The sequence below is a fragment of the Choloepus didactylus genome, chromosome 6 (assembly GCF_015220235.1).
Source record: "Choloepus didactylus isolate mChoDid1 chromosome 6, mChoDid1.pri, whole genome shotgun sequence".
NCBI lineage: Eukaryota > Metazoa > Chordata > Mammalia > Pilosa > Megalonychidae > Choloepus > Choloepus didactylus.
In genome coordinates, this window is record NC_051312.1 from 90,711,563 (window position 1) to 90,734,851 (window position 23,289).

At 38.4% G+C, this 23,289-nt stretch overlaps 1 protein-coding gene across 1 annotated transcript in view; it reads left to right on the forward strand.

The window, feature by feature from the left end:
• Positions 1–23,289, forward strand: part of GVQW3 (GVQW motif containing 3) — a 51,773-nt gene that overhangs the window by 21,874 nt on the left and 6,610 nt on the right. The window lies entirely within an intron of this gene.

Here is a 23,289-nt window from a genome sequence, read left to right on the forward strand (position 1 = left end):
TTTCACTCAATTGTGCCCTCAAGATTTTTTCATCAACCCATATTTAAGGCAGTTTTGTTCACACACCATACATTCTGTCCTAAGTAAACAATTGATGGTTGCCTGTATAGTCACATATTTATGTATTCAGCACCATCGCCACTATCTATATAAAGACATCTCCATTTCTTCCACAAAGAAGGAGGAAGACTCAAAGAAGGTAGAGGGACAAAAGAAGAAAAAAGAAAGAGAGAAAAAAACATGACAGCCAGAAAGCAACAAAGGGAAAGACAGCATTAAATTAAAGTAGAATAGAGAGACAACATCACCAATGCCAGGAGTCCCATACCCTTTGCCCATGTCACCCCACCATATGCATTTAACTTTGGTATATTGCCTTTGTTATATTAAAGGAAGCATAATACAATGTTTCTGTTAATTATAGTCTCTAGTTTGCATTGATTATATTTTTCCCCCAATCCCACCCTATTTTTAACACCTTGCAATGTTGACATTCATTTGTTGAACCTCACGTAAAAACATATTTGTACCTTTTATTACAATCATTGAGCACCCTAGGTTTCGCTGAGTTATACAGTCCCAGTCTTTATCTTTCTTCTTTTGTTCTGGTGTTGCACATGCTCCTAACCTTCCTCTTTCAACCACACTCACAGTCATCTTTGTTCCGTGTACTTACACTGCTGTGCTACTATCTCCCAAAATTGTGTTCCAAACCTCTCACTCCTGTCTTTTCCTTTCTGTCTGCAGTGCTTCCTTTAGTGTTTCCTGTAGAGCAGGTATCTTATTCACAAACTCTGTCATTGTGTGTTTGTCAGAGAATATTTTGAGCTCTCCCTCATATTTGAAGGACAGTTTTGCCGGATATGGGATTCTTGGTTGGTGGTTTTCCTCTTTAAGTATCTTAAATATATCACCCCATTTCTTTCTTGCCTCCACGGTTTCTATTGAGAAATCCGCACATAGTCTTATCAAGCTTCCTTTGTATGTGATGGATTGCTTTTTTCTTGCTGTTTTCAAGATTCTCTCTTTATCTTTGATGTTTAATAATCTGATTATTAAGTCTTGGCATAGGCCTATTCAGATCTATTCTTTTTGGCATACACTGCACTTCTTGAATCTGTAGTTTTATGTCTTTCATAAGAGATGGGAAATTTTCATTGATTATTTCCTCTTTTATTGCTTCTGCCCCTTTTCCCTTCTCTTCTTCTGGGATACCCACGAACATATGTTCATGTGTTTCATGAGTCATTTAATTCCTAGTGATGGTGCTCATATTTTCCCATTCTTTTCTCTATCTGTTCTATTGTGTGTAGGCTTTCAGTTGCCTTGTTCTCCAGTTCCTGAGTGTTTTCTTATGCCTTTTGAGATCTGCTGTTGTATATTTCCATTGTGTCTTTCATCTCTTGTGTTATGCCTTTCATTTCCATAGATTCTGCCAGTTGTTTTTTAGAACTTTTGATTTCTACCTTATATACGCCCAGTATTTTCATTATATGCTTCATCTCTTTTGCCATATCTTCCCTAAACTTTTTGAATTGATTTAGTATTAGTTGTTTAAATTCCTGTATCTCAATTGAAGTGTAAGTTTGTTCCTTTGACTGCATCATAACTTCATTTTTCTTAGTGTAGGTTGTAGTTTTCTGTTGTCTAGGCATCTGATTTCCTTGGTTACCCCAATCAGGTTTTCCTAGAGCAGAACAAGCTCACGTCTTGGAAGGAGGGAATAGTATCCAGTTTCCCTGAGGGTGTCTTAGAAGATTGGTACACCCTGTGAGGCCTCAAGTCACTTGCTTTTCTGCCCAGCTGGTGGTCCCTGTCAGCCTGTCACTCCAGACTGGTATAAGGAGGTTTGGCCTGTGGCTGTTTTCCCCCTAGCTCTGGGGTCTGGTTCTGAATGGAAGGTGTGTAGTAGAGGTTGGCACCACCTTCTTCCTCTTAGGGAAGATATACCACCTAGGGAGAAGTCATTTACACTTGAATAGTCTCTCTGCCTGTGCTATTTCCACCCTTGTTGGGGTCAGATCCCTGGGAACTGAAAATGGCTGAGGCTTTCTCCACTGAGCCAAAAAGGCAACAGAAAGCCCCTTTCAGGGTCAGTCTGCAGCCACCCTCCAGCTCTCCAAGGTCAGTCATCACCAAAAGCCTCTGTCTGCTTGTTGGGGATTCATAGCTTGTATTGAGCAGTCCATGTTTGTTAATTAAAATCCTAGCTGGAGTTCAGCTGAGCTATATTCACTTGCTCCAAGAGTCCTGCTCTCTAACACTGCAAGGCTTGAGCAGTTTGGGCTGTGGTGGGAGGTGGCTCCCGGCTTGGATCCACAGTTCTTACTTACAGATTTTATGCTGCGATTTTGGGCATTCCTCCCAATTCAGGTTGTTGTATAATGAGTGGACAGTCATGTTTGTCCCTCTGCAGTTATTCCAGATTATTTACTAGTCATTCCTGATTGTTTAGTAGTTGTTCCAGGGGGAGAAACTGGCTTCCACTCCTCTCTATGCTGCCATCTTCTTCCATCTGCAAATAAATTTTTATTCTCTGCCCAAATTACTCTGGTATGTATCAGGGTTTCATGCTAATCTGTACAAACCAACCAGATCTCACTCCCGATTCAAAGTTCCATGTAATTATGGTGTTGGAATAAACTGACCATACAAGTTAAATTATATAGCATGCTACAGAAAACATAGATTTTCCTTCAAATAAGTATCTCTTCCCTTGGTCTCAAATAGAAGTTGAAGTTTTAAAACACAGGCAATATCATCCTTTCCCCTTTAGTCTGGTTTACCTTTGTACTAAGCAAGTCCATTTTGTTCATATCTCTAATTAAAGTCTGATCTCTTTTTCAGCTTCTTTAACACTTGCTCTATGGGGTAATGCTGACATTCATAGCTACCAAACTCTGGCTCTGAGTCTCAGGTGTCACACTGATACCCAAAGTTCTGGGGACAGACCAGGTTATACACAAACAGCTCATCATCTCTGAATTTAGAAATGACCATTACAACTTGTGAATAGATCTGACTGCTGTAAGAGCTTAAGAACTTACAATCCAGGAACATTTACCATAAGCCTTCCCCTGATAGCCTATGCTCTTAGATTCAATTCTCAGAGTTTGCACATTATAGTTAGTCCATATTAGTGAGGCGTTATAATGTTTGTCTTTTCAATTCTGGCTTATTTCACTCAACATACTGTCCTCAAGGTCCATTCACCTATTTGCATACCTTACAACTTCATTTCTTCTTGCCGCCACTCAATATTCCATTGTATGTATACACCACAGTTCACCATTCTGTTTATCGGTCAGTGTACCCTCAGGTCACCTCCATCCATAAACACCAGTGTGCAATGTCCATTCATGTCCCTGCTCTCAGGTCTTCCAAATATATACCCAATAGGAGGGGCAAGATGGCGGCATAGAGAGGAGTGGAAACTAAGTAGTCCCCCTGGAACAACTACAAAAAAACCAGAAACAACTAGTAAATAATCCAGAATAACTGCGGGGGAACAAACGAGACCATCCATTCATCATACACCAACCTGAATTGGGAGGAATGCCCGAGAACACAGCATAAAATCTGTAAGTAAAACCTGCGGAACCAGGTCGGGAGACCCCCTCCCCCATAGCCCGAGCTGCGGAGCCGCGTGGTGTCACAGAGAAGCTCTCTCCCAGCAAGCGAATACAGCTCAGCTGAGCTCCAACTGGGGTTTTAAGTAGCGAGTGTGAACTGCTCACTACAGGTACGCAGCCCCAAAAAACAGAGGCTTTGGGTGACGACTGACCTGGGAGAGCCAGAGGGTTGCCTTGGACTGGGTCTGAAGGGGACTATCTGTTTCTTTTTTGGCTCAGTGGAGAAAGCCCCAATCATTTTCAGTTTCCAGGGCTGTGACTCTGGGAAGGGTGGAGACACCACAAGCAGAGAGCAAGACCATTGAAATGCTAATGACCTCCACCTGAGGGGTCTGTCTTCTCTAGGAGGAAAGGGGTGGGGCCCTTTCCATTCAGAACCAGACCCCAGAGCCTGGGGGAACATGGCCATACCTCTTCACACCAGTCAAGAATTATAGGCTAACAGGCGTCACCTGCTGAGCAGAAAAGCACAGTGACCCGAGGCATCAAAGGGTGGAGCAATTTTCTAAGACACACCCACAGGGAAACCAGATACTGAATATTTCTTCCCTCTGGGACCTGAGCCTGTTCTGGTCTGGGAAAACCTGATTTGGATAACCAAGGAAACCATGCCTAGACAACAGAAAATTACAACCTACACTAAGAAAAACAAAGTTATGGCCCAGTCAAAGGAACAAATGTACACTTCAACTGAGATACAGGAATTTAAGCAACTAATGCTAAATCAATTCAAAAAGTTTAGAGAAGATATTGCAAAAGAGATAGAGGCTGTAAAGGAAGCACTGGACATGTATACGGCAGAAATCAAAAGTTCAAAAAACCTACTAGTAGAATCTATGGAAATGAAAGGCACAACACAAGAGATGAAAGACACAATGGAAACATACAACAGCAGATCTCAAGAGGCAGAAGAAAACACTCAGGAACTGGAGAATAAAACACCTGAAAGCCTACACGCAAAGGAGCAGATGGAGAAAAGAATGAAAAACTATGAGCAACGTCTCCGGGAACTCAAGGATGAAACAAAATACAATAATGTACGTATCATTGGTGTCCCAGAAGGAGAAGAGAAGGGAAAGGGGACAGAAGCAATAATAGAGGAAATAATTAATGAAAATTTCCCATCTCTTATGAAAGACATAAAATTACAGATCCAAGAAGCACAGCGCACTCCAAATAGAAGAGATATGAATAGGCCTATGCCAAGACACTTAATAATCAGATTATCAAATGTCAGAGACAAAGAGAGAATCCTGAAAGCAGCAAGAGAAAAGCAATCCATTACATACAAAGGAAGCTTAATAAGACTATGTGCGGATCTCTCAGCAGAAACCATGGAGGCAAGAAGGAAGTGGTGTGATATATTTAAGATGCTGAAAGAGAAAAACCACTAACCAAGAATCCTGTATCCAGCAAAGCTGTCCTTCAAATATGAGGGAGAGCTCAAAATACTTTCTGACAAACAGACAATGAGAGACTTTGTGAACAAGACACCTGCCCTACAGGAAATACTAAAGGGAGCACTACAGGGTGATAGAAGACAGGAGTGTGTGGTTTGGAACACAATTTTGGGAGATGGTAGCACAACAATGTAAGTACACTGAACAAAGGTAACTATGAATACGGCTGAGAGAGGAAGATGGGGAGCATGTGAGACACCACAAGAAAGGAGGAAAGATAACGACTGGGACTGTGTAACTTGGTGAAATCTAGAGTATTCAACAATTGTGATAAAATGTACAAATATGTTCTTTTATGAGGGAGAGCAAGCAAATGTCAACCTTGCAAGGTGTTAACAATGGGGAGGCATTGGGGGAGGGATGCAATCAGCATAAACTAGAGACTGTAACTAATAGAATCATTGTATTATGCTTCCTTTAATGTAACAAAGGTGATAAACCAAGGTGAATGCAGATAAGAGGGGGGGATAGGGGAGGCATGTTAGACACTTGACATTGGTGGTATTGTCTGATTCTTTATTCTACTTTGATTTAAGGTTATTTTTCCTTTTGCTGCTTCCTAGCTATCATTTTTTTGTTTCCTCTTTCTTTTGCCTCTCTACCTTCTTTGACTCTCCCTCCTGCCTTGTGGAAGAAATGTAGATGCTCTTGCTTAGTATGAGCAGAATGTTCAATTAGGATGAACTTAAATGTTTGGAAATGAACAGGGATGTTGGTAGCAAGATGTGAGAATAACTAACAGCGCCGAATGGTGTGTGAATGAGGTGGGAAGGGGAAGCTCAGAGTCATATATGTCACCAGAAGGAAAGTTGGAGGTCAAAAGATGGAAATGTATAAAACTGAATCCTATGGTGGGCAATGTCCATGATCAACTGTACAAATACTAGAAATCACTTCATGAACCAGAACAAATGTATGACAATACAATTAGAAGTTAATAATAGAGGGGCGTATAGGGAAGAACTATATACCTATTACAAACTATATACTACAGTTAGTAGTTTTTCAGCATTTTTTCATAAACAGTAACAAACGTACTATATCAATACTAGGAGTCAACAATTGAGGGGGGTTGGTTAGGGATAGGGGAGGTTTAGAGTTTCCTTTTCTTTTTTTCTTTTTTCATCTTTCACTTTATTTCTTGTCTGGAGTAATGAAAAGTTTCTAAAAATTGAACAAAAATTAAGTGTGATGGATGCACAGCTGTATGAGGGTACCCAGGGGCAAGTGATTGTACACTTTGGATCTTTGGATAATTGTATGGTATCTGAACAATCTCAATAAAAATGAAAAAAACAAAACAAAACAAAACAAAACAAAAGTATATACCCAATAATGGGTCATATGGCAACCCCATAGTTAGCTTCCTGTGGAACCACCACACTGCCTTCCAAATGGGTTGCCCCATTCTACTTCCCTACCAACAGCACTTGTATCCCTCTGTTTATTTTTTAAACAGTTTTATTCACACACCATACAATCTAGTCTAAGTAAACAATCAATGATTCTTAGTATAGTCACATAGTTATGCATTCACCTCCACAACCTAAATGAGGACATTTCCATTTCTTCCACAAAGAGAAAAAGGAGGAAAAAATGAAGAAGAAAAATATAAAAGATAGAAGAAAAATAAAAATAAAGTAAAATACACTTGAAAGGTCAGACAACAAAACCACCACCAAGGATCCCATATCACTCCCACATAACCCCCTCTTGTAGACATTTAGCTTTGGTATACTGGCTTCGTTACAATTAATGGAAGCATCTTACAATTTTACCACTAAATATAGACTCTAGTTTGCATTGACTGTATTTTTCCCCCTGTACCATCCAATTTTAAACACCTGGAAATGTTGACATTTGTTTGTTCTCCCTCTTTTAAAAACATTCTTATATTTGTACGTTTAATCACAATCATTGACCACTGTAGATTTCATTAAGTTATACAGTCCCAGTCTTTATCTTCTGCCTTTCCTTCTGGTGTCATACATACCCCTAGACTTCCTCTTTCAACTGTACTCACACTCATCTTTAGTCAGAGTATTTACAATATTGTGCTATCATCACACAGTATTATGCTATCCATTTCTGGATCTAAACAATCAATCCTGTTTACCCTTATGTAACCCTTCAGCATCAAATGCCCAATTTCTAACCTCTTTCTATCTTTTGATAACCTGTTCTCAACTTTAACTCTCAAATGTCACTCATCAATGTTTGTTCATATTACTGAGTCCATAGAGTAACCATCCTTTTGTTTCTGGCTAATTTTATTCAATGTAATGTCTACTGTCTACTATTTTGACTTTTGGAAATTATACATCATATTTTATTTTATTTTCCCCCTCTCTCTTTTTACTATAACTGATAGTCTTCATTTCTACTCTCTTCTCCAAAACTCTCTCTCCTGTCTTTGTCTGCTTGTAGTGCTCCCTTTACTATTTCTTGTAGAGCAAGTCTCTTGTTCAAAACTCTCTCAGTGTCTGTTTGTCTGAAAATATTTTAAACTCTCCCCCACTTTTGAAGGACAGTTTTGCTGGAGGTAGAGTTCTTGGTTGGTGGGTTTTTTCCTTCAGTATCTTAAATGTATCATGCCACTGCCTTCTCACCTCCATGGTTTCTACTGAGAAATCTGCACATAGTCTTATTGAGCTTCCTTTGTATTTGATGAACTGCTTTTCTCTTGCTGCTTTCAGAATTTTCTTTGTCTTTGACATTTGACAATCTGTTTATTAAGTGTCTTGGAATAGGTCTATTTGGATCTATTCTGTTTGGGGTATGCTGTGCTTCTTGGATCTACAATTTTATGTCTTTCATAAGAGATGGGAAATTTTCAGTGATTATTTCCTCCATTATTGTTTCTGCCCCCTTTCCCTTTTCTTCTCCTTCTGGGACAACCATGACATGTACATTCTTGCACTTCATGTTGTCATTGAATTCCCTGAGACTGTGCTCATGTTTTTTCATTCTTTTTCCCTATCTGTTCTTTTTAGTGTAGGTTTTCAGATGTCTTGTCCTCTAGTTCCTGAATTGTTCTGTCTCTTCAAATCTGCTGTAGTATGTCTCCATTGTGTTTTTCATCTGTTCTATTGTGCTGGTCATTCCCTTAAGTTCTGCCAATTTTTTTTTCAAACTTTCGAGTTCTTCTTTATGTCTGCCCAATGTCTTCTTTATGTCCTTCATCTCTTTTGCCATATCTTCCCTCAACTCATTGGTTCGATTTTTGAATTGATTTAGCATATTGTTTGAAGATCTTTAAGCAGTTGTTTCAACTCCTGTATCTCATTTGAAGTGTAAGTTTGTTCCTTTGACTGGGCCATATCTTCATTTTTTCTAGTTTGAACTGTAATTTTTTTTTTTTTTTTTTTTTTTTTTTTTTTTGGTCTAGGCATCTGGTTTCCTTGATTACCCCAATTAGATTTTCCCAGACCAGGTGTAAACAGTATCAAGTTTCCCTGAGGATGGGACCTAGAAAATTGTCAGACTTTCCTGAGAGGCCTCTAGATGCTGTGCTTTTCCTACCTTGCCCAGCAGGTGGCGCTTATCAGTCCACAGCTCCCCACTGGCCTAAAGAGGGGTGTTGCCTTTAATTTTCAACAGACCCTGTCCCTGCCAGGGCTGAGAGTGTCAGAAGCCGTGCTTAAGCTGTTTATGTTCCCCACCCCACCCCCAGGTCGTAGGGTCTGAGTTCTCTGAGGGAGGGTAGCCGCTTGATCTGGGCCCTGCCTCCCCCTTTTCTTAGGGAAGATAAGCCCTTTAGGGATTTATCTTGTACATTTGACTTCTTCTTTTGTCTCTCAATCTTAACTCCACCCTTGCCTGGGTCAGCACTGACAATTGAAAATGCCTAAGGCTTTCTCTAATTAGCTACTTAGAATGAGAGAAAAAAAGGAAAAAAGAAAGAAATTCCCCTTTTATAGTCAGTCCCCAGCCCCCCAGTTACCAGTCAAGAACCAGAGTTGGTATCTGGTTCTCTGTGCCCCTTTTCTTGGTACACAGCCCTTTGTCAGTATTCTGAGCTCAGCCGACTCCAAAACCCTCTGTTTTTATTTATTTATGCATTATTTCACATCAGCCCTGCCTCCTCTCTGCCTGGAGAAACCTCGAGTTCCTTTCCTGCTTGGTCCAGGTTTATCTGTGTACATACCTTGTATTCAGGAGTCCAAATTCATTAACTAAAACTGCAGTTGGAGCTTGGTTGAGCTACCTTCCTTTCCTCCTAGGAGACTGCTTTTTTCCCCCACAGGGAAGTGTTTCAGCTCAGCCTGCCATGCTGGTGGGGGAGGAGCACCAGCTCCACAGTTTGGGGAGCTTTACTTACAGTTCTTATGCTTAGATCTCAGCTGTTCCACCCATGCCAGACTTGTATACAATGTGTGTTCAGTCACAGGTGTCCCCCAACAGTTGTTCCAGACTATTCACTAGTTGTTCCTGGCTATATGCTAGTTGTTCCAGAGGACTAACTAAATTCCACACCTCCCTATGCTGCCTTCTTGCCCCGCCTCCTCACATTTGTTTTGAAAGATATTTTGGGGGGTCTATAATTCTAGGTTGATATTTTTTTTTTCCTGTACTTTAAAGATGTTACTCCATTGTCTTCTGGCTTGTATTTTTTCTGATGAAAGTCTCTGTCATTCTTATCTTTGTTCCTCTGCACATACTATTTCTTTCCTCTTTTGCTACTCTTAAGAATTTTTCTTTATCACTATTTTAAGAAATATGTGTATTACATGACTTAGTGTAGTTTTCTACATATTTCTTTTGCTTTGGGTTCATTGAGATTCTTGCATCTGTGAGTTTATAGTTTTCATCATATTTGGAAATTCTCCACCCATTATCTTTTCAAATTTTTTTCTGTCCCACCTCTCCTTTACGGACTCCAATTGCATGTATATTGGGTCACTTGAAGCTGTCCCACAGCTCAGAGATGCTCTGTTCAGAAATTTTTTTCTGTTTGTGTTTCTTTTTGTATAATTTCTATTGTTGTGTCTCCAAGCTCACCAATCCTTTCTTATGAAATGTCTAATCTGTTTTATCCCATTTTGTATATTTTTCATCTCAAATGTAGTTTCCACCTTTAGAACTTTGGTTTGGGTTTTTAAAATTATTTTCTATTTTGGAATGATTTTAGATTGACAGAAAATTTAGAAAGATACTACAAGCATTCCCATATAATCTTATCCCAATTTCATTTTTCACTAATGTTATCATCTTACATTACCATGGTATATTTATCAAAACTAAGATAGCAACATTGATACATTACTAGTAACTACCTACACACTTTATTCAGAATTCAACAGTTTTTCTAACAATGTCTTTTTTCTGTTTGAGGAGCCAATCACAGATACCACATTCCATTTAGTTGTCATGTCTCCTTAGTCTCCGTTGGTCCATGACAGTTTCTCAGTCTTGTTTTGATTTTCATGACTGAAAACTTTTGAGAAGCACTGATCAGATATTTTGTAAAATGTCCTTTAATTTGTGTTTTTCTGATGTTTTTCTCATGGTTAGTTTGGGGTTATAGGTTTTTGGAAAGAATAGCACAGAAGTGAAATGCCCTTCTCATTACAAAGTATTAGAGGGTACATGATAGCCACATGACATAATTGGTAATGTTATCTTTAATCACTTGGTTAAGGTAGCTTTTTGTTTGTTTGTTTGTTTACAGATTTCCCTATTATAAAGTTACTACTTTTTCCTTTCCTATTATAAAGTTACTACTTGTTCTTTGGAAGCAAGTCACTAAGATCAGCCCAGTCAAGGGGAAAGGGATATTTACATATAATATTTGGAATTCTTCTATAAGGAAGTGTTGTCTTTTCTCCCCAAATTGTTTATTCAATCATTTATATCAATTTGGACTCGTATAATTTGGGTTATAATCAAATACTGTGTTATTCATTTTGGTGCTCAAATTGTTCCAGCTTTGGCCATTGGTTGCTATATCAGGTTGGCTTCTGTGTCTCTTTGATATGTTCCCATCCTGTTGGTTTTTGAGCCCTTTCTTACTTTCTGGTACTACAACATGCTCCAGGACATCTTGTAGTTTCCCTGCTCCAGACCTGGAATCAGCCATTTCTCTTAGGACCCCTCTTCCCTTTTTCTGGAGAGTGGTATTTAGAAACCAAGATCTGGGTATTGGGGTATGCTTGTTGCTACTGGGAATGGGTATTTTTATATCTTCCATGTCTCTACTTAACAAGCTCAATTTTTCTCTAGCTTCTAGATCACATGGAATACAGTTATAACTGCTTTAATGCCCTATTTCTCTTCTACCTCTAAGGATCAGTTTCAATTGACTGGTTTATCTCATCATTGTGAGTCTTAATTCCTGCTTGTCTGCATGCCTGGTAATTTTTTATTGGATGCCTGACATTGTGAATTTTACCAGTTGGGTGCTGGATATTTTTGTATTCCTATAAATATACCTCTGCTTTGTTCTGGGAAGGAGTTAAGTTACTTGGAAATAGTTTGATCCTTTCAGCTATTACTTTTAATCTTTGTTAGGTGTGACCAGGGCAACATTTAGTCTAGGGCTAATTTTGCCCCACTGCTGTGCAAAACACACCTGATGCCTTATGAAACAAGTCTTGCCACTCTGAATATTGGAAATAGAAACTAGACCTTTGTGATCTCCAAGAATAATTCCTTCTAATATTTTGGGGTGGTTCTTTCTCTGGCTTCAGGTAGCTTCTTCATGCATATGCTACAGACTTGAGGGGGCACTCTGCAGATAGCCAGAACTTTCTTTTTGTGCACCTCTCTTTTCTTTGGTATTTTGCCCTGTGAACTCTAGCCACCTTGACCTCCCCAAATTCCCAGCTCCATCTCCTTAACTCAGGAGTACTACTGGACTCCACTGGTGTTTCCTCTCTCAATCACAGTCTGAAAACCCGTTCCAGGGGGTAAGCCTGGGAAATCATAGGGTTTATCTCACTTTTTTCCTGTCAATAGTGAAACATGGTCCTTAGTTGTTCAGTGTCCAGTGTCTTAAAAAAAAAAGAAAAACAAACATTGTTTCACACTTTTTGTCCAGTTTCTTTATCTGCTTCAGGTGGGAAGGTAAATCAAGTCTCTATACACATAGGAAATTAATAGAGAAAGGGGCTAGGATTAGCACACAGGTATGCATATTGTAAGACCTAACAAGGTAATCCATATACTAGTAGTGTAAAGTCTGGAACCTGACTGCCTGGGTTCAAATCCTTACTCTCCGTCTTGCTAGCTATATACCAATTATGTAACCTTTTTGTGCCTCAATTTCTTCACCTAAAATTAGTCATAGTAATAGTCCTATCTCATTGGAATGAAATGAAGATTAAATAAATTAATACATGTAAACCATTTAGAACAGAGTCTGGTTTAGAATAAACATTCAGTAAATGTTAACTATTATTATTCTTTGTAATTGTTAAAGATAGCCAGCAAATTTGGCTATGAGTTTCCTAGTGACCATAACAAAGTATAAATATCAGTGTTATGATTCAGCACCCATAAAATATATACAAATTTGTTCAGGAGAAGCAAAGATTTCAGAATATTTCCCCCAAGCCCAGAATAAGATACTGGCCACAGTGAGTTTCTCAGGATTTTGTCTTCACCATCCCTCCTGGCAGCCAGAACTCAGTTAAGGAAAAGCAATTCCATCAAGGCTGAAATATTGCAGTATCTTTGGTGTAGCTTAATCCAGAGATGAAATTTATAGTATCAAAATGAAACTGCCTAACCACATGTCATTTGAGCAATTCTCCATAAATACAAGGAGATCGATTAGGAGACAATTACAACAGTACAAGCAAGAGACAACTGAAGCCTGTGCCAAAGAACTAGCTTTAGGATGAAAGGGTGCTGGCATGGAACCAGCCCACTGAACAGTAAGAATCCACAAGGCTTGCCAACTGAGTGAGCACAGGTTGGGCAATGGGGGCAGGAATTTTCAAGGCCTGGGACTTAAGTACAGAAAGATGGAAAGAAAGAACCTTGATGGTTTTGTTGTTCAAATCTTCTATAGTCCTACTAATATTTTATCAGCTTATGCTATGTTACTGAGGAAAGTGTGTTAAAATCTCCCACTATGTGGATTTGTCCATTTCTCCTTGTAAGTCTGTCAGTTTTTGCTTTATATATTTGGAGGCAATGTTGCCAGTTGGGACATTACATCTTCCTGGGACATTACATCTTTCTGATGAACTATTCAGTTTATCATTAAAGCATATGACTCTTTATCCCTAAAGAAGTTTTTTGCCTTAAAAACTACTGTTACAGAACTATTTTGCTTAGTTGTCTATTATACTTTCCCCATCATTTTAGTATCTTTGTCTTTTGAATATATTCTTTTACTCAGCATGCAGCTGGATTTTTTAAAATCCAATCTGAGAATCTTTGTCTTTTCATTGGCATGTTTACATTTCTTATTATTACTCATATTTTTGGATTTATATTCCCCCTTGTTTTGTTTATTTGCCATGTGTTTTCTTTGCTTCTTTTATTCTTTTATCCTTTCTTTTGAGTTGGTTGTTTTCTTTACTCTGTTTTTATTCTCACTAGTGGTTTGGAAGTTATACATTCCAAGTCTGTCTTTCATTATTAATTATTAATTAATTAATAATTGTTTCATTATTAATGTTCATAATTGACTTAACATTGTTAACCATAATCTCTAACTTAGGAGGATTTCAAGAGCCTTAGATTCTGATATCTACCCCTGTGTTATGTACCCCAGAAAAGGCCATGTTCTTTTAATCCATTCCTGTGGGTGCAGACCTTTTGTGGATAGGACCTTTTGACTAGGTTATTTCAATTGAGATGTGACCCACCTCATTCAGGGTGAGTCTTGATCCTCTTGCTGGAGTCCTTTATAAGAGGATAAAACACATACAGAAGTTAAGAGATGAAATTAAGAGAAGCTCACATAGAAGAGCACCAGAGAAGCTGAGGAAGGAAGTCACTGAAACCAGAAGCTGAAAACAATGAAACTCAGGAGAGAAGGACCAGCAGATGTTGCCATGTGCTTTGCCCTGTGACACAGGAGCCCCAGATGCTGGCAGCCTGTTTTCAGAGTCCAGGTATTGTCCTGTTGATGCCTTGTCTTGGACATTTTCATGGCTTAAGAACTGTAAATTGTAAGTTAAAATAAATCCCCATTTCTGGTATATTGCATTTCGGCAGTTTTAGCAAACTGAAACAACTCCCTTCTATCATCTATGTAATTTTGTTTTTAGTATTTTAGTTCCAACTTACTTTTAGTTACTCCCCCCCCCCAAATTATATGTTTTTTTTTGTTTTTTTTTTTTTTGTTTTTTTTTATTGCTCTCTACTGCTAGTTCCCCTACATTCTACATTATAAACCATTTGTTTTACATTTTTCAAAGTTCACATTAGTGGTAGCATATAATATTTCTCTTTTTGTGCCTGGCTTATTTCGCTCAGCATTATGTCTTCAAGGTTCATCCATGTTGTCATATGTTTCACCAGATCGTTCCTTCTTACTGCCGCGTAGTATTCCATCGTGTGTATATACCACATTTTATTTATCCACTCATCTGTTGAAGGACATTTGGGTTGTTTCCATCTCTTGGCAATTGTGAATAATGCTGCTATGAACATTGGCGTGCAGATATCTGTTCGTGTCACTGCTTTCCGATCTTCCGGGTATATACCGAGGAGTGCAATCGCCGGATCGAATGGTAGCTCTATATCTAGTTTTCTAAGGAACTGCCAGACTGACTTCCAGAGTGGCTGAACCATTATACAGTCCCACCAACAATGAATAAGAGTTCCAATTTCTCCACATCCCCTCCAGCATTTGTAGTTTCCTGTTTGTTTAATGGCAGCCATTCTAACCGGTGTTAGATGGTATCTCATTGTGGTCTTAATTTGCATCTCTCTAATAGCTAGTGAAGCTGAACATTTTTTCATGTGTTTCTTGGTCATTTGTATTTCCTCTTCAGAGAACTGTCTTTTCATATCTTTTGCCCATTTTATAATTGGGCTGTCTGTACTATTGTCATTGAGTTGTAGGATTTCTTTGTATATGCAAGATATCAGTCTTTTGTCAGATACATGGTTTCCAAAAATTTTTTCCCATTGAGTTGGCTGCCTCTTTACCCTTTTGAGAAATTCCTTTGAGGTGCAGAAACTTCTAAGCTTGAGGAGTTCCCATTTATCTATTTTCTCTTTTGTTGCTTGTGCTTTGGGTGTAAAGTCTAGGAAGTGGCCTCCTAATACAAGGTCTTGAAGATATTTTCCTACATTATCTTCTAGGAGTTTTATGGTACTTTCTTTTATATTGAGATCTTTGGTCCATTTTGAGTTAATTTTTGTGTAGGGGGTGAGGTAGGGGTCCTCTTTCATTCTTTTGGATATGGATATCCAACTCTCCCAGCCCCATTTGTTGAAAAGACCATTATGGCTCAGTTCGGTGACTTTGGGGGCCTTATCAAAGATCAGTCGGCCATAGATCTGAGGGTCTATCTCTGAATTCTCAATTCGATTCCATTGATCTATATGTCTATCTTTGTGCCAGTACCATGCTGTCTTGGCAACTGTGGCTTTATAATAAGCTTCAAAGTCAGGGAGTGTAAGTCCTCCCACTTCGTTTTTCTTTTTTAGAGTGTCTTTAGCAATTCGAGGCATCTTCCCTTTCCAAATAAATTTGATAACTAGCTTTTCCAAGTCTGCAAAGTAGGTTGTTGGAATTTTGATTGGGATTGCATTGAATCTGTAGATGAGTTTGGGTAGAATTGACATCTTAATGACATTTAGCCTTCCTATCCATGAACATGGAATATTTTTCCATCTTTTAAGGTCCCCTTCTATTTCTTTTAGTAGAGTTATGTAGTTTTCTTTGTATAGGTCTTTTACATCTTTGGTTAAGTTGATTCCTAGGTACTTGATTTTTTTAGTTGCTATTGAAAATGGTATCTTTTTCTTGAGTGTCTCTTCAGTTTGTTCATTTCTAGCATATAGAAACATTACTGACTTATGTGCATTAATCTTGTATCCCGCTACTTTGCTAAATTTGTTTATTAGCTCTAGTAGGTGTATCGTTGATTTCTCAGGGTTTTCTAGATATAAGATCATATCATCTGCAAACAATGACAGTTTTACTTCTTCTTTTCCAATTTGGATGCCTTTTATTTCTTTGTCTTGCCGGATTGCCCTGGCTAGCACTTCCAGCACAATGTTGAATAACAGCGGTGACAGCGGGCATCCTTGTCTTGTTCCTGATCTTAGAGGGAAGGCTTTCAGTCTCTCACCATTGAGTACTATGCTGGCTGTGGGTTTTTCATATATGCTCTTTATCATGTTGAGGAAGTTTCCTTCAATTCCTACCTTTTGAAGTGTTTTTATCAAAAAGGGATGTTGGATTTTGTCAAATGCTTTTTCAGCATCTATTGAGATGATCAATTGATTTTTCCCTTTCGAGTTTTTAATGTGTTGTAATACATTGATTGTTTTTCTGATGTTGAACCATCCTTGCATGCCTGGAATGAACCCCACTTGGTCATGGTGTATGATTTTTTTAATGTGTCTTTGGATTCGATTTGCAAGTATTTTGTTGAGGATTTTTGCATCTATATTCATTAGGGAGATTGGCCGGTAGTTTTCCTTTTTTGTAGCATCTTTGCCTGGTTTTGGTATTAGATTGATGTTAGCTTCATAAAATGAGTTAGGTAGTGTTCCATTTTTTTCAATGTTTTGAAAGAGTTTGAGTAAGATTGGTGTCAGTTCTTTCTGGAAAGTTTGGTAGAATTCCCCTGTGAAGCCATCTGGCCCTGGGCATTTATTTGTGGGAAGATTTTTGATGACTGATTGGATCTCTTTGCTTGTGATGGGTTGGTTGAGGTCTTCTATTTCTTCTCTGGTCAGTCTAGGTTGTTCATATGTTTCCAGGAAATTGTCCATTTCTTCTACATTATCCAGTTTGTTGCCATACAGTTGTTCATAATATCCTCTTATAATTTTTTTAATTTCTTCAGGATCTGCAGTTATGTCACCTTTTTCATTCATTATTTTGTTTATATGGGTCTTCTCTCTTTTTGATTTTGTCAGTCTAGCTAGGGGCTTGTCAATCTTGTTGATCTTCTCAAAGAACCAACTTTTGGTGATATTTATCCTTTCTATTGTTTTTTTGTTCTCTATGTCATTTATTTCTGCTTTAATCCTTGTTATTTCTTTTCTTCTACTTGGTTTAGGATTGGTTTGCTGTTCATTTTCTAGCTTCTTCAGTTGATCCATTAGTTCTTTGATTTTGGCTCTTTCTTCCTTTTTAATATATGCGTTTAGTGCTATAAATTTCCCTCTTAGCACTGCTTTTGCTGCATCCCATAGGTTTTGGTATGTTGTGTTCTCATTTTCATTCGTCTCTATATATTTAGCAATTTCTCTTGCTATTTCTTCTTTAACCCACTGATTGTTTAGGAGTGTGTTGTTTAACCTCCAGGTATTTGTGAATTTTCTAAGTCTCTGATGGTTATTGACTTCTAATTGTATTCCATTGTGGTCAGAGAATGTGCTTTGAATGATTTCAATCTTTTTAAATTTATTGAGGCTTGTTTTATGTCCCAGCATATGATCTATTCTGGAGAAAGTTCCGTGAGCACTAGAAAAGTATGTGTATCCTGGTGATTTGGGATGTAATGTCCTGTAGATGTCTGTTAAATCTAATTCATTTATCAGATTGTTTAGGTTTTCAATTTCCTTATTGGTCTTCTGTCTGGTTGATCTATCTATAGGAGAGAGTGATGTGTTGAAGTCTCCCACAATTATTGTGGAAACATCAATTGCTTCCTTTAGTTTTGCCAATGTTTCTCTCATGTATTTTGTGGCACCTTGATTGGGTGCATAGACATTTACGATTGTTATTTCTTCTTGCTGAATTGCCCCTTTTATTAGTATGTAGTGGCCTTCTTTGTCTCTCAAAACATCCCTGCATTTGAAGTCTATTTTATCTGAGATTAATATTGCTACACCTGCTTTCTTTTGGCTGTAGCTTGCATGAAATATTTTTTTCCATCCTTTCACTTTCAATTTCTTTGTGTCCCTGTGTCTAAGATGAGTCTCTTGTATGCAACATATTGATGGTTCATTTTTTTTGATCCATTCTGCGAATCTATATCTTTTAATTGGGGAGTTTAATCCATTTACATTCAACGTTAAAACCGTGAAGGCATTTCTTGAATCGGCCATCTTATCCTTTGGATTATGTTTGCCATATTTTTCCCTCTCTCTATTAATATCCTTTATTGTACCCATACCGAATCTCTTTAGTACTGAACCTTTCTCCAAGTCTCTCTGTCCTGTCTTTGTTTCTCTGTCTGTAGGGCTCCCTTTAGTATCTCCAGTAGGGCAGGTCTCTTGTTAGCAAATTCTCTCAGCATTTCTTTGTCTGTGAAAAATTTAAGCTCTCCCTCAAATTTGAAGGAGAGCTTTGCTGGATAAAGTATTCTTGGCTGGAAATTCCTCTCTCTCAGAATTTTAAATATATCGTGCCATTGCCTTCTCGCCTCCATGGTGGCTGCTGAGTAGTCACTACTTAGTCTTATGCTGTTTCCTTTGTATGTGGTGAATTGCTTTTCTCTTGCTGCTTTCAGAACTTGCTCCTTCTCTTTTATGTTTGACAGTGTGATCAGTATATGTCTCGGAGTGGGTTTTTTTGGATTTATTCTATTTGGAGTTCGCTGAGCATTTATGATTTGTGTATTTATGTTGTTTAGAAGATTTGGGAAGTTTTCCCCAACAATTTCTTTGAATACTCTTCCTAGACCTTTACCCTTTTCTTCCCCTTCTGGGACACCAATGAGTCTTATATTCGGACGCTTCATATTATCTATCATATCCCTGAGGTCCATTTCGAGTTTTTCAATTTTTTTCCCCATTCTTTCTTTTATGCTTTCATTTTCCATTCTGTCATCTTCCAGGTCACTGATTCGTTGTTCAACTTCCTCTAGTCTTGTACTATGAGTGTCCAGAATCTTTTTAATTTGGTCAACAGTTTCTTTAATTTCCATAAGATCATCCATTTTTTTATTTAGTCTTGCAATGTCTTCTTTATGCTCTTCTAGGGTCTTCTTGATTTCCTTCATATCCCGTACTAGGGTCTCATTGTTCATCTTTAGTTCTTTGAGTAGCTGCTCTAGGTGTGTCTCTTCTGGTCTTTTGATTTGGGTGCTTGGGCTTGGGTTATCCATATCGTCTGGTTTTTTCATATGCTTTATAATTTTCTGTTGTTTTTGGCCTCGTGGCATTTGCTGTCCTTGATAGGGTTCTTTTAGGGTTTGTAGACCAGTTGAAGTCCTTATCTCTAATTTATCAGATCTACAGCTTCGTGAAGTACACTTTCTCTAACTAACCAGCAGGTGGCGTCCACGAGCCACCTGTTCTCCACAAGCCAGATCTCCCCTGCTTAGCCTTTTTGGTGAGTGGGGGAGTGAGTCTTGTGGGGCCCAATTGGTGTCCCAAGCTTGCGTGTGTAGTTGGTGTTGCCTGCCCTGTATGTGGGGCGTGTTTCTGGGCAGTCGGGGAGGGGGGGTGGCCCTAACAATCAAATCTCCCTGATGATCCTAGAGTTTTAAAGCTACTGCAATAGTCTAATCCTTCAGTTCAGTCCTGCCACAGTTTGTCTCTGCCACTGACCCACAAGTCTTTGGTATTGGCGTATGGCTCCTGAGACTTGCAAGTGGGCCCCTCTTCCAGGCTGTGCACCCCGGGTCCTCTGTTGAGGGATGACTGTGCTATGTCACAGGTGAGTGCCATCCCCCCAGGGCAGTTCTGGGCTGCTGGGCTGTGTTGGGAGGCTCCCAGTCTGCTCAAATGATGGCTGAATGGGGCTCTGTTAATTCACACTGCTCCCCCTTCCCAGCTCTGGGACATTCAGCTGAGGTTGCAGGGAAGGCTAATGTCCACGCCCAGTTTTGTGGTGTGTGCCTGTTATTTGAAGCACTTCCGTCACACTGGGTTGTCTGGGGCAGCTCTGGGCTATGGGGCTGGCGATGGGCAGGAGTGTTTCCTGTCCACCAGGATGGTGGCTGTGAGCGGACACCCCCCTTTTCTTGGGAAGTTGTGTTGTTTAGTGAATTTTCTCAGCCACTGGATTATTGCCTTTTGTCTCAGAGCTCTCTTATTTCTGCTCTTGACTTGACGTGCCCAAATTTCAATTCTTTGAAGCTTTCTGTATTGAGCTTCTTAGAGTAATTGTTTTAGAAAAAGCAAAAAGGATTTAAAAAAAAAAAAAAAAAAAAAAAAAAAAAAAAAAAACGGCCCTCCTCAGAGATCTAATGGGTTATTGAAATGCTAATAGACAAAGCAACCAGGGCCATTAAGGAAAGGTGCCCTGGGCAGAGAGATCAGCCTTGCTTCGGGATTTGCATATGCGCCTCAAGGCCTGATCTCCGCCCTTCCCCTTTCTGTGTTCACCAGAACTCCAAAAATCCTCTGCTTTTACTTTGGAGCTTCTCGTGTTGTTTTCCTTCTATGCCCGTCTCCTCTCTGCTGGGCTGGCTGCTCTCAGAGTCTCTGGTGTCTGGCCTCAGTCTATCTATGGTTGGAGTTTGAATCAGTAGAATGAGTTTCCGATGAGAGCAGCCACTGCAATTCTCCCTTCTCCTTCCTGGAGCTGACAGCCCCTCCTCCCCTGGGACTGAGCCTGGCAGGGAGGGGCGCGGGTCCCCTGGCCGCAAAAACTTACAGATTTCGCTGATCTCAGCAGTTCCACGTTTTCATGAGTGTTGTATGAAGTATGCCCAAAGACAGATTGCTCTGTGAAATTATATGTTTTTAACAGCCATTGTTTAGATTTACAAACCTGTATACCAGATTCTTCGCTTCTCTTTTGTTCTTTCTTTCTCTTTTCCTTTCCTTTCTTCCTTTCCTTTTAATTGAGATATAATTCACATAAAGTTTACTGTTTTAAGTGTACAATTCAATAGTTTTTAGTATATTCACAAAGTTGTTTAACTATCACCACTATCGTATTTTAGAGCATTTTCATCACTCCAAAAAGAAACCCCATACCCATTGTCAGTCACTGGCCATTCCTCGTTCCCCCTAGTCTCTGGAGACCACTAATTTACTTTCTGTCTCTATAGGTTTGCCTATTCTGGATCTTTCATATAAATTTATAGAAATTAAATTTCATATACATTTCATAAAAAGTTTTTGGGTGGATATATGTTTTCTATTCTCTTGGGGATATACCTAGGAGTGGAAAGCATTATTTCTTGTATTCAGTGGTATGCTGGAAAATATTTCACAAGCAGCTCCCATGTGGTGAAGGTGAGGGAGCTGTGATTTGTAGCATTTGTAAAATTCTGTGGTGTAAACATTCTCACCATGTCCAGTTTCAAGCTATAAATGTAACATTACTGTATGTGGAGTTGGGGAGAGATACACAGTAACACACCATTATATAGTTTCTGCTATAGAGATACACTAACATAAGTAACTTCAAGAGCATAGAACATAGAAAAAGGTAGTAAAATAATTAAAGTGGTGTGTGCTGAGGATTTTTATCTTTGTTTTAAAAGTAATTCATCTAATTTTAAATTTATACAATTTAATTTTTAATAATGGCAGTTTTAACAACTAGTTCTAAAAATTCCTGAAATTGTAACAATGGGCTTTCTAGGGCTGCTCAAGCTGACTCCAGTCTACCACTTGTATCCCACTCCTTGCATCCCACTCCTTCCTTCAAGATTCAATTTTATTCTTACTGAAATATAACCTTTAGTGTTCTTTCAGCAAGGGTTTGTGTGAGGTACACTCATTGTCTCTGCTTCTTTGAGAATGTCTGGAAATTTGGCTCTCAGTTATGAATTTAACTGTGTATAGAAGCTATATTTTCTTTCCATACTTTTAAGATATTATCCTACTGTCTTCTGGTTTCCATTGCTGTTGATGAAGTTACCTTTTAGACTTTTATAGTTTTCTCTTTTCCTTTAGGTTCTTCACTTTCATCAGAGTGTGACTAGGTATGAATATGTTTATTGATCATCTTGGTATGTTTCTTCAATTTTGGAAAATTATCAGCATAATATTTTTAATAATGATTTTCTATCCTCCTTTCTATCAAATCTTTCTGGAACTCCAATTAGACATATGCTTGACTTTATCACTTCATCCCCCCATATCTCTTAAACTTTTTTCATGTGTGCTATCTTTTTATCTCTCACTATTCCATTTTGGAGAATTTCCTCAAATGTCTCTTCTAATTCCCTCTTCAGCTTGATGTAATATGTAGTTTAACTCATCCTTTTTTTCCACAAGTGCATATTTATTATAACTTTAAGAGTAGCAATCCCATTTTTTGTACTATACTTAACAGTTACTCTTTAGCTCCATTAAATAAGACACAGCAAGGGGAAAGACATAGTTTGCAGAATGGCTTTCAAGTTCAAGTTGGACTGTATTATAATTATACTGTGGCACAGAGGCAGCTTGTGGGCACTTCTTGTTAAAACAGCACAATGTCATCAATGTCTGACAAGATTCTTAATATAGCCTTGAGCACCAGCCTCAGATTAATGAGCCAAGAACTTCACTGACTTTCCTACAACTGCAGATGAGTCTTTCCAGGAACACAAGGTACCGGAGGTACAACCCATCACGGCTTCTTTCTCATATCCATCCTGTGGGTAAACAGGTTTCTCTGTTTTTTTTTTTTTTGTCTTTTTTCTTTTTTTTTTACTAATAAGCATAATAAGTATATTCAAAGGAAAAAATACAAAAGAGGTTTCTCTTTTTAAAATTACACTTTTCTTAACTTTCATAAGTTATTTACCATTTTCTATCATATTAAATTAGCAACATAAAACATTATGCTTTATCTCTAAAGTTCTACTCTATTTCCATAGAATTTATATACATATTTTCACTTCTAATCTGTAAGAAGAAAATTCCAATTTGATATTTGTTAACAGAGCATTAAAGTGATAGTATAAACATTATATATGTGTGTATATATGTATATATAAACACTACATTACACTTCAAAATGAAGCCAACACACTTCAACAAAAGTCTGAGCTTGTATAGTTTAAGAAAAAAGAATTATGAATACTATTTTTGTTAAAATAGAAAATGGGGAAGAAAAGTTATTGAATGGATATGAAGAGAGATCTTTTCCAATCTTTTATTTGTGCACATTTAATTGAAAAAGAGAACTTTTACAGGTTCTTTGGTGCCCATATTCAGCA